Here is a 12,422-nt window from a genome sequence, read left to right as displayed (position 1 = left end):
ATGTAGTTTCCAAAATTACCAGTTTAATTTTATTTTTATTAAGGCCCAATGTGCTTGCCAATTGTTTAAAAATGTGATGCTGGTGTCTTTCATGTCTGTGTTTATATAGTTCTACAAGTTGAGAAATGTCTCTTTTTAAAAAATCAGTGAAAATATAAAAAGTGTCATGCTTTATCTTTCTACATAACATATCTTTGTGCTAAACTTTTTTCACGTAAATGAATAATAAATCTGTTGCTCTGCAAAGAAAAATAATTGGTTATATGCGGGATATTTTATTCCAGTTCAGAAGAAATACGTGAATGTAAAGAGGAGGAATATTTTACTTGGGCTTATGAAATTTCATATTTATTATTGCTTTTTATACTCAAGATGTGACAGAAATTGGTGTTAGGATCTGATGAAGGAAAATGACAACAGGTTAATCAAAGAATCTAAAATGGAGCCAGGAGGCCATTTTAGCTTGAACCTCAGGTAGGTCTTGGATGGAGGTCACAACTTCCTGGCTGAACAATGGCCAAAGTATCTGCTGACTGCTTCCTGCTGAGCTCTGGAAGGTCCCTTACCACAGGCGGCCTTTTTAACTGTTAAAATCAGTCCCTTTAGATACAATCACACCAATTGTAGCAGTTGAAAAACAACTTTTGTAATCTCCCCTTCTCCGGATTCATCCTTTTTTCTTTAAAAGCTCCAGCATCTCTTTTGTTCTCCAGGGCACTTCACAAAGTAACTTGGAAGCATTTCCTGGGCTGCAGTGATTCAAATTTGGCTCAAATAAATTCTTTGTTGTTTAAGACATACCTCAGTTTTTTCTAGGTCCACAGATCCATATGTGAAGGACATAAGGGGACAGAAAGCAATGTATGTTCAATGGGTATTTCTCATTGTGTGCCATGAAGAAGCCTATCATTGGCATCATATTTTGTGTAGACTGTCTCTTTATGAACACATATTGTGGGTGAGGGAAAGCCTTCTCTCACATAGCCTTTCCACCTACATATTGAATTAATCCATGTCTTCTTGTTGTGTCTCAATCTGCCACCTCAACTCGTCTGTCTATCCCTCCGGTGAGCCTCTCCTCTAAGCTTCAAATTCCTCATTTTGTCATGACATTACTGTTCCCCTAGTCTCTCATGCTTACCACCTGAGTCTTGTTGGATTTCTCATTTAGCTGGTCAGTTATAATGAAAAGCATTGTTAATTTCTCTTCAAAGTGTGTTAGATTGTTTCTAATAGGCTTCAATCACCCATAGGCTAGACTGTCACTGTCTCATGCCTAATTACTTCAGCAGGTCCTTAACTGTTCTCCCTGTACCCCTTTCCAGTCTACCTATATATAGCCACAACACTTGCCCTCCTAAACATCACCTTCCTCATTGTGCTCAGATACCTTCAGAGGTCTTTTCCTAAATATCAGACAAAAGCTGAGAACCTGAGATGGTCATTTTAGGATTTCCATCATTTAAACTCAACCTATTTTTCCATCTGACCTCACACTTCTCTTCAAGAGGACTTCCAACTGAGACCTTGAGAAACCTGCCTTGAGTAGATGACTAATTTGGTGCTCCTTCAAACTAACATTTTTGTATTCATTTTTCAGAGACAGGGTCTTGATCTGTTGCCCAGGCTGGAGTGCAGTGGTGCAATCATAGCTCACTGCAACCTCAGACTCTTAGACTTACATGACCTTCCTGACTCAACACCCTGAGTAGTTGGGAATGTAGGCATGTGCCACCATACCTGACTAAATTTTTTTTATTTTTTGTAGAGATATGGCTCTCACTGTATTGCCCAGGCTGGTCTTGAACCAATTTGATTGGCCTCAAATAATCCTCCCACCTGGGCCTCCCAAAGTGCTGATATTACTTTGGGAGGCAAAGTAATATGAGTGATATTACTTTGGGAGGCATGAGCCACCATGCCCAGCCAGTATTCTTTAAATTTTCATTAAAAGTTAATTAAATTTTCTATTCTATTAATTTATTTTCTATCATTAATTAATTTCTGCTACATTTTTAATTCTATTAATATACTGTTAATATTATATACATATTATCAAATAATTTCTATTAATTTTCTAAGTTGAACACTGCAACAGGCTCATCAATTAATTCACTTTTTCTGAAAAAAAAAAGTAAGAAAAAACATTTTCCGAGCAAATTATTTCCCTCTTATCTGAAGTTTTCATCTTCTCTTGAGTATTATTTTATTATTTTCTGAAATGTATGTCTTTGGAAGTAGTCCAGAGTCTTTGAATACCCTCCAAAGGACATAAAATTTAGATAAAACAAATCAGTCATTCCTGTTAACTATGCAAGCCATGGTTTCAAAATTTCAGTAAACAGTAACTACAGGAAGCTACTGACAAAAGTAACTGACCGAGACAGGTCACCTACTGAGGAGTGTTTCAGGATATTTTAGTAAAATCCGAAGAGAAACCAGACTGTTGCTTCGAGAGGTTTTTGTTGATGTTTTTTGTCTTTGGTATTTTGTTTATTGTTCTGCTGTTTCCACTCAAGTTGTGCTGCTCTTTTTAGCCAGAAGAGGATCAGTTTACACTGTAAGTTTTGCAAAGTCTCCTTATAGAAGTGAGTAAATGATACCATAATGCTGATTATTTGGGGGACATTTTTGTGCTACTTTTAGGTCCCACTATGCCTCTGCTCTGGACTCCCTGCAGTTTTTCGAACATGGCATTCTCATTTCTGGCACCACTCTTTGCTCTTCGTGCTTTGCATGCTAAAGAAACCCTTCTCCTGTCTCTGTGTCCATCTTTCCCTTGATGTTCATTTTATGCCTTCTCATCCCTCCAAGAGATTTTCCCTAAGTCTTGCTAACAGCCACTCATTTCTGAACACTTAGACGTGGTATTTTCTTATCACTCACTTGGCTTTCCACCCAGTAGTGCCTAATATATTTTTTCTATAGTGTCTAGCATGAGTAGAGCGTGTTGCACAGTAGTACCACTGCTACATTTGTTCTTCTGGCATTTCTTCCATTTTACCAAACAGCAGCTGCTCAGGATTTGGGGAGTCATGCATCTTTCACATACCCCAGCCAACAGTGTTGTCTTCCAACAAACATTGCTCCCGGGTTCAGGGGATATCTATAAACTAGGGTGCTGCTTGTTATTCATTATCGTACTACATGCTTTTAACTTATTAATATCCACTACTTAATTATCCTTTTCCAGCTCTGTCACTAAGTTTGCATTCTTAGGCATGTGGCTTAACTGATGCTCAGTACAGTGGAGATAATTATAGCCTTTTTCATAGTCTGAGAATTAAATGGGTTAATCTATGTAAAGAAGCTAGATAAGTATTGGCACAGGGTGGGCACTCAATATATGTTAGCTATTGTTTTTATGTACAGATGAGCAAAATATGTCTAATATAATTTTTGTAATCTGCCACGAATTCGACAGCTACTAAGCAATGGTTCACTATGGTGTGCCTCAAAATTTTTCTTCTTTCCACAACTCACTGCCTCCACATGAATTAAGAATGAACATCAGCAGCTTGTCTGCTTGTCATCAGCTCTGCTTCAAACAGAAGTCCAGGCACACAGAAATCCAGGCACTAATCCCATTTTCCCTGTGTCATCAAACACGTGCTGACCATCTTCATTTGCTCCTACTTTGTCAGCCATCCTATTTTTTGATTTGTTTGTTGCTTATGGTAGGGAATGATGATGCTAGATTTTGTTATTGATCAGTCATTGAGCCTATGATAGTTTTTCTAGATCTAACCAGTACATAATGGCATTCTGCTTCCATTTATTATGGCTCCATTCTATTGTACTGCCTGTCATGCCCATGAGCAGAAATGTGACATTGTAAAGAACTTCTGGGATGTACATTTTCAGGACTCTCTAGGATCCTCAAAGTTTTAATGGGGGGCAGGGGGAGAGTCAATGCTGGATATTCAATCCCCAATCATATCTAAACAAGAAGTTTGATAAAATGAGACATTTACTCAACTTTACCCTTCTGATGGTGACGAGAATAGATTGAATGGGATGCAACTTCTCAACATACCCTGGAATATTTGTGAGGTGCTCTGGGAAGCGAAGTCTACTCAAATGTGTCAAAAAACCAGCCCTAGCCTGGTGTTCTCATTATGGTAGGGTCAGGGAGTAGAGCAGCTTTGTGTCCATTTAACTTAGTCTGACTTCGTTTTTGAAACAGAACACTAATCAGGAAATCAATAAGTATTGAAATGTGCTGTGTGAAATACACAAAGCAATAGAAATAATACAAAACAGTTAAGACAAGGAAATGTGAAAGTCTGTGATGCTTAATGAGTTAGATGCTTTACATGGGTCATTAATAAACTTGTTATCTTGGGGAGATGAATGATGGGCACATGAAAAGAAATCTAACTGTATAAAGCAGAGTGTATAAAGTGCAGCGTGACAGAGCCCCTGAGGAGCTCAGGAGGGTTGAGAGGAGTGAAGGCTTGGCATGGGCTCTCATCTCTGGGAAGCCTTCCTTGGCTTCACAGCCTTCAGTAATGACTCACTGAACTGACAAGTTCCTATCAATTCTACAATCTATATAATCAGTTCTACAATTTGTTGCACAAAGTCTGACTGAAATTTAAGTTAGGAGGAGACTGGGAGAGGTAGGCAGAAGCCAGGTCATGAAGGGTGTCATATGCAAAAAAGCAGGGGAGTGAATGTGATCAAATTTACGTTGGACACAGATCAGTCTATCAGCAATTTAGACCTTGTTTTGAGTGGGAAAACATTTAGAAGGACAACAACCAGTTAGGAGGAGGTAGTTTTGGTGATCCAGAAGAGAAGAGTGAAGGGCTTGTACAAGGGACTGATGGATGCAGAGGGGGGAACAGATTTGACAGGTATTAAGGACTAAGGTGGAAGATTGAGTACAAAAAATTACAAGATGACCAGTTAAATTTGAATCTCAGAACAACTGAATATGTTTCTAATGTAAACGCATATTGGGGACATACTTAATAATAGAGTTAATTTTTGTTTATTTGGAGTTGGCATTATGTATTTTATCTAGCAACTTTATTAAGGAAGTAGAATAGTCAGGTCCTGGGGACTGACTGGACATAGAATGGGAGAGAGCAGATGGAGGAAGGTTTTGAGGATGATTTCAAGGCTACTGGTTGGGGATCTGAGTAAATGATGGTACCACAAGCAGAATGAGCTTAGCAAGAGAAGGTGAACTATTCAGTCTTAGGCATGTTGTTTTAAAGATGCCAATAGGACAGTCTAGGTAGAGATGTCTAATGAGCAATTAAAAGATACAGAGATCAGAATAGGAGACAGGGCTTGGAGGAATACCTGTAGAGGGCACTAATAGTACCATCCACTGGTGTTCTCTTTCAACTAGGCTCCTCCATGGCCGTAAAGGCCAGGCCACCAGGAGCGAAGCAGTGAACAGAAAGCTGCTGAGTGTCAAGGAGGTAAAGGGTGCATCAAATTATTATGGTCCTTCATTGTCCTGGGCCCCACCCTGCTTCTATAAGGTATCTGGTTTTCAAAGTCACCTCTCTGCTTTGTTAAGAGGAGAAGGCAAGAGCATCCCTGTCAAATGTCCTCCCAGCTCTTCTGAAGCCATTGTCAAGTCTAGAGGATGAGTTTTAGAAACATTCTCAGTAGCATCTGGGGAAGCACTCAATAATCAAATAGATAAATATTTCTTCTGGAAAACATATGAATATTTAAAGTATAAATAGCCCCATGTAAGTTCGGGCCATGTTTTGCAATCCAATTATTTACGAAAAGAAAATTGCTTTCAGAGATTTATGAATTTTAGAATCTCAGCTGAGTGATTATGATCCTTATTTACATCAATGGTAGAAAAACCAAACAACCCTTTTTTACTCAATATCATCCCACATTTTTCCGTAAAGAATCTCCTCTTTCATTTTTCCTTCTTTTTAAAGGAAATAGTATTCCATTGTATTGATGTACCATAAAGGTATTAATCTATCACCAATTTAGGGATATTCTGATTGTCTCTACCATTTAGCTATTGCTTTTACAGTGTCCATCATCCAAATAATGTACATTGTACCCATTAATTTCTCATCCCTCCCTATCCGCACCCTTCTGAGTTTTCATCGTCTGTCATTCTACACCCCGTGTCCATGGGTACACATTGTTTAGCGCCCACTTATAAGTGAGGACATGTGGTATTTGTCTTTCTGTGTCTGAGTTGTTTCACTTTAGATAATGGCCTTCAGATTCAAGGCTTCAATGAATAACCTTGTACGTACGTCCTTTCACCTATGAGTATATCTCAGATAAGTTTCCAGAGGTAGAACTGCAGGGTCCAAGCACATGCACATTTGTGATTTTGATGATTACTATCATAAATATGACTCTCCACAAAGGTGGCATGATTTCAACTCCCACCAGCAGAGAATGGAAAGACCTTTTTCTCCTACTTCCTTCCTGGGCCATTTTCGGCTTGTTTGCTCTCTGCTGCATCTTTCTTCCTCTGCTAGGCTTATTCCTCTGATCTGTGTCTCAATCTCTCATAAGAGCTGAACTCACTCAATAGGTGTCAATGAAAAGAGAATAAGGAACAAGAGGAAGGGAAAGCCATGCCATTTGTACCTGTAGCTAGGTTTCGTCAGATCTGTGGCTTAAACACTTGGGAGTCCTAACAGAGAAAAATTCATTTAAAAATTATGAATTCAAAATTAGGCACAAAAGTAAATAGTTATTTAGCAAACACCTGCCTGTACATTTTGACTAGCTTACAAATATCAACTGAGAAAACTTTTAAATTACTATTTTTATTAATTATCTACCAAGCATACATTTTTAATATCTATTCCTCCTGGGTTTTTGACTGCCTACTCTTTGATCATCTCTTTTGATGACAATTATTTTGTGATCTTTGTATAAAGACAATGAAAATATAATTTAGTCTTTCCTTTATCATTGTTCATAAAAATGTATTTGATTACTGACAGTTTAAAATATTTCATCTTCTCAACTCATTATTCATAATGTCAAGTAAATTTGTAGGATTGTATAAATTTGGGGAGAGCCTCTTTCGAGTTTCTTCTTTACATGAGCTGAAAAACTGAAGAAAATCTACCCCAGATTAGTTTCTAACTCTGTACCTTTTAAACCTTGTTTCTCCTCCATCACTTATAACTATCACTGCCAGCTCTAACTCTTCTCTTCTGTATAATGTCTTCAGATAAGTTAGAGAAGAGGGGGATTCCTAAAAACTATTTATATGAATATTCCAGAAAAGCTAGAAATAAACTAATTATATACATAAGTAACCATAAAACACATAATATTACTCAATAAACCAAAAATAAATCTATACTCAGCTTATCTTCTGTTTAATTTGTGCCTCAAAATGTCCACGGCCACCCTATCAACAGCTGGCATGGGGAAAAATGAAAAAGGAAGTCAAGTAGAAACAGGCAGCAGTCTTAACTGATTAAAGTTGCAATGTCTTAATTTAACACATTTTATAAAATCGTATGAACATGTAGCCAGGCGCAGTGGCTCACACCTGTAATCCCAGCACTTTGGGAGGCCGAGGCAGGTGGATCACCTGAGGTCAGGAGATCGAGACCATCCTGGCTAACATGGTGGAACCCTGTTTCCACTAAAAATACAAAAAAAATTAGCCGGGCGTGGTGGCGGGCGCCTGTAGTCCCAGCTACTCAGGAGGCTGAGGCAGGAGAATGGCGTGAACCTGGGAGGCGGAGCTTGCAGTGAGCCAAGATTGCGCCACTGCACTCCAGCCTGGGCAACGGAGCAAGACTCCGTCTCAAAAAAAAAAAAAAAAAAAATCATATGAACATGTGAACACATTAACCAGCCCCTCCCAGGGCCTTAGTGGATGGGCAGTGAGCTCGACCTTCACTGGATCCACTGTCAGTCTGCCTCCTGCCCCTCCCCTCCTTGTCTGGGCAGCATCTCCTGCAGAAGCTGCATCTCCCGCCAGACAGGTAGACCATGCTCCCAGATTCCACCAGGTAATCATGGCCCCCTAATGCCTGTAACACTGCCTGAGGATGGAAATGGCTTCCCACTATTTCTAACTTCTGTGTTACCTCATTCTCAGATTCTTCATTATACTTGATGGATTTCCTCCATTCCACTTTCTATTTTATTTAAAGCATTTTTTGTTCTTCTGCTAAGACTCTAACCAATACTTTTGTTGGTACTAGAAGTGGTCCCAGTAAACAGACTCCCAGATAAGATTCTAGAATGAAATTACTCTCTTGTTTGTGTGTGAACACATCATGACCTCCTTGAAGACAGAAAATGAGACCTTAGTAATGCGGGCATGTAATGCATCACCTGTGGTTGCTTGGAGCTAAATATATGTTAAAATAAAAATTTTAGGGAACCAAATAGTTTCTAACTTGCTACACTTGCCCAGTAAGGAAGTAATGATGATTATGAAGAATATGGAGTGCAATAACTATTTTTGATGGCACTGTAAAGTTTATGAGGAAAAATATTTTAGGAAAAAAGTCTTGTGTTTTTAGAGACTCATCTATGCGCATCAGAAATAAACACTGGCAATCTGAGAGTGTGTCTATGCTGGACAAGCTAAGCTTCAAAATGCCTAAAGCATGCTTACTTCTTTTCTAAGCACGGTAGTTTTTTTCATAGGTCACCATATGCTATCATCAACCATAGTTGATTGAACCAAAGGGTGAGCATCTAACCCAAGGTTATCTGAACTTCAGGCCAGCCATCTTCTTAAGAAGTGGCTTAGAATTAAAGCATTGCCCAAACAAATAATGACATGCAGAAGCAATCAAATTTACTAGATATTACACAACATGGTAACTATAGTTAAGAACTATGTGTCGTATTTGGGAAAATTGCTAAAAGTAGATTTTAAGTGTTCTTACCACACACAAAAGATAAATATGTGCAGTAATGCATATGTTAATCAGCTTGATTTAGTAATTCCACAGTGTATACATACTTTGAAATAACCTATTGTATATAATAAACATATATAATTTTTATTTGTCAATTTAACATTAAAAATGATAAAAACATCATAAAAAAATCTGCTAGCAATTTTTTTTGTAGCTTTTGGTGTACAAGTGGCTTTTGGTTACTGGATGAATTATATAATGGTGAATTCTGAGATCTGAGTGCACCAGTCACCCAAGCAGTATACACTGTACCTAATATTTAGTCTTTTATCCCTCACCTCCTCCCACTCCCCCACTGCCCAAGTCCCCAAAGACCATTAAATCACTCTGCGTATCTCTGCATCCTTATTCTGCTAGGAATTTGAACTGGAGCTTTGGGGAGATAATCAGTTAGTTATTAGCTGAGGCTTAAACCAAAAGATACTCAGAAAAAGAGAGTCTTCATAATAATGAAAAACTAGAGTTGGGATTCACACATTCTCAAAACAGTAAAACTCGTCGCTAGCTCAAGAGTGACTGTCTACTTTCTCTTTCCATAAAACTTGATCATTGCAAGTTCATGCTTTTTTGGTAATGACTCGTAATGAAATTTCTTCTGATTTCACATGTGGAGTAGCTGAGTGTTGGATCCCTTATCTTCATTTGCATGGGCCACCATTCTTATAGTAACTTGGGGAAGTCTCCATTCACTACAACCAGAAGAATCCACCTAAAACAATGTCCCATTAAACCTTTTTCTATGTACTTTTATGATTTTTACTACAAAATCAAATCATATGACAGAAATGATATCCCAATTGTTGGATTTAACAATAAATTTTAAATATCTTTCTATAACAATAAATGTGTATATGCAGCAACATTTTCAGTGTTTAGAATATCCACTATACGGATCCATGCCTTATTTAACAACTTCCTTTTTTCCCTTTTCTCTTGTTGTTTGCTGTTGGTATAATAAATAATGATGAAATAAAGACACTTGTGTACGTATCTATGTATATTAATCTGAGTACTCCCTTTGGATAAATAACCAGGAGTAAGCCAGCTGGATCGAAGAATATGATCATTTATAAGACTTTTGAATTGTATTGCTAAAATACCCTCCAGAAATTTACTAGCAATTGCATTCCCAATAGCATCACACAAGAATGGCCATTTCTATGAAAGCAATAAATATGTGCCTTTTTAAAGCCTAAAACTTCACTGTCCTTGAAGAGTGTCCTCAGTTGCAGTATAAACATCAAGGGAGCCCTATTATTGAGGGAGCAATTTGGAAGCGAATGGAACTGTTGACCAAGAAGGGTTGTCAAATTTTGCAATAATTTGGTGGATGAAACTTGCTGGAGACCCTGCTTTCCAGACACTTTCTAGGAGAAAAAAAAAAAAAAAAAGACAGTATACACTTCCCAGAGTAACCAGAATTTTTGTGGGTTTTGCTTTCCTACATAGTTTGAAAGTTCTAGCAAATATTTACTTTCTTTCCAAGGTATATTTCTAAGTGGACTAAGAAACAAAATGAGAAGCTGTTAATATATGGATACTTCAATAGTGTGAGGATGCATACACCATATATATGAAAACATACATATATTTGTATAAATAGTATATGTGTGTATGTATATTATATATGGTAAATCTAAGAGGCAGTATGATACGGGAAGAATGCTGAACTGGTAATCAAAAAAACTAGACCCAGCTCTTTACTAACTCTGTAAACTTTCAAAAATTACTTTATCTTTCGGGATTAGTAAAATAAAGCAGTCAAGCAATAGGACACTTTCTAGCTTTTAATAAGAAATGAATCAGACAATGCATTTTAGAAGATGATTAGAGCTAGGAATTTCTCAAGAGGACACAAAAAGTTTCAATTATTTAATCTGTGATCTTTGAAAATTATGTCTTAAGAAATTGTCACTTCTAGGTGAGCTGACACGAGCCATATGTGATGGCTGACAAGGAGCAAGAACACTGGGTTCAACTCTGTGGTCCCACAGTATTGGCCTTACCCAGTCATGGCTGAAAACTCTTCCTAGTGAGAATCTTGCTGGGAAGACTGCATGAATTCTCAAATCTCCTGTTTGAATATAGTCCTGAAAATGTTAAAAAGTATGTAAAGAAAGACCCATTCATCTTCCTAAATGAGGAGGCATATGCTGGGAATTAAATTTTTATGCTAAAAGACAAAAAGGTTGACACCATATTTATGATGGCTGGACCATCTTTTGGCAGAAACTGTGGAAAAAAATGGAGTAGGAAGTTGAGCAGTCAACAAGCTCATGAAATTCACTAGAGATCAAAACAGTCCTTTTTGGCACTTTAAAGGCTTTCTGCTTATTTTCTGAGGTTATTTAACCCTGCTGCCAATCTCAACTGTGCATGAATATTTTTGTGCCTTTGAAATCACCAGCTTAATGGCATATAGATGCTATACAGTGAGAAATATGAAGTGTATAAATATTCATATCAGTCAAGATGCTGTCACACCTTAGATAGGATGGGATCTCCAAAATTAAAATATAAAAAGGATATTCAGTTTTCCCTCCTCTTTTGCTTTGGCTTCGTGCTTAAATGAATGGTGAAGATAAAGAAGTGGACCCTGAAATTTATATCAAGGTTCAGGCGTAAGAAATTAAAACTAAAGACCAGTTCAACCCAGGCAATTTAATTTACTTCTCTTAAGATCTTTAATACCAAACTTATCAGTTCTCTCTGTTAGGCATTAACTTGTTAAATGAGTCTTAATTATACTTAAGCAGATGGAGATTTGAATTAAAATTACCTTACACTCGAGTGGCTTTAGTTCATTATAACATATCTTCCTCTTAATCGTTTAGGCAGTCTCATCATCTTTCATATAGAAAGTTATTAAAATATTCCAATTTCCATATTTCTTCAGATACAGCCACTATTAAGTGGTGAGTAATGCACATTAGTAGGTGACTTATACCATCCAAGAGTTGGTGAATTATTCACGTCAGGAACAATTTTTGCACTTTTCTGTCATCTGTAGTATTGTCTTTTAAATACTTTATATTTACTTGATACGTGGAACCTCACCTCATTTAATTTTAAGTACCAATTTTAATTCCATTTCATTTCCAAAGGGATAGAAACAGAGTATCATCAACTTTATTCTGTACTTTGGTTGATCAGAGTCTAGAAAGTAGAGGCGTAGACTCCTATTCCTTGAAGGCATTCAGTGATGAAAGCTAAGTACTTCTTAATCACATCAGCCTTCAAAAAGACCACCACAACACTTAAAATGAACTACAATTTTGCTAAATATCGAGACATAGTAGCAATTGTACTTTTGGCAACTAATATTTCGGGGCCTAACAACTCAATCCAGGGTTTATTCTTCTCCAAAGTTGCTAAGAAAACCCAGCAAGGGTACACCTGGATATTGTTCTAAGGCCAATAACTCCAGGGTACAACAAGGTTAACTTAGGCCAAGTAGTAGCATTTTAGTATTTCTGAAAGTGAGAAATTTACAGCTATCCCTATAAGAACCCT

This window comes from Pan paniscus, chromosome 10 (assembly GCF_029289425.2).
Source record: "Pan paniscus chromosome 10, NHGRI_mPanPan1-v2.0_pri, whole genome shotgun sequence".
NCBI lineage: Eukaryota > Metazoa > Chordata > Mammalia > Primates > Hominidae > Pan > Pan paniscus.
Note: the sequence above shows the minus strand (reverse complement) of the source record.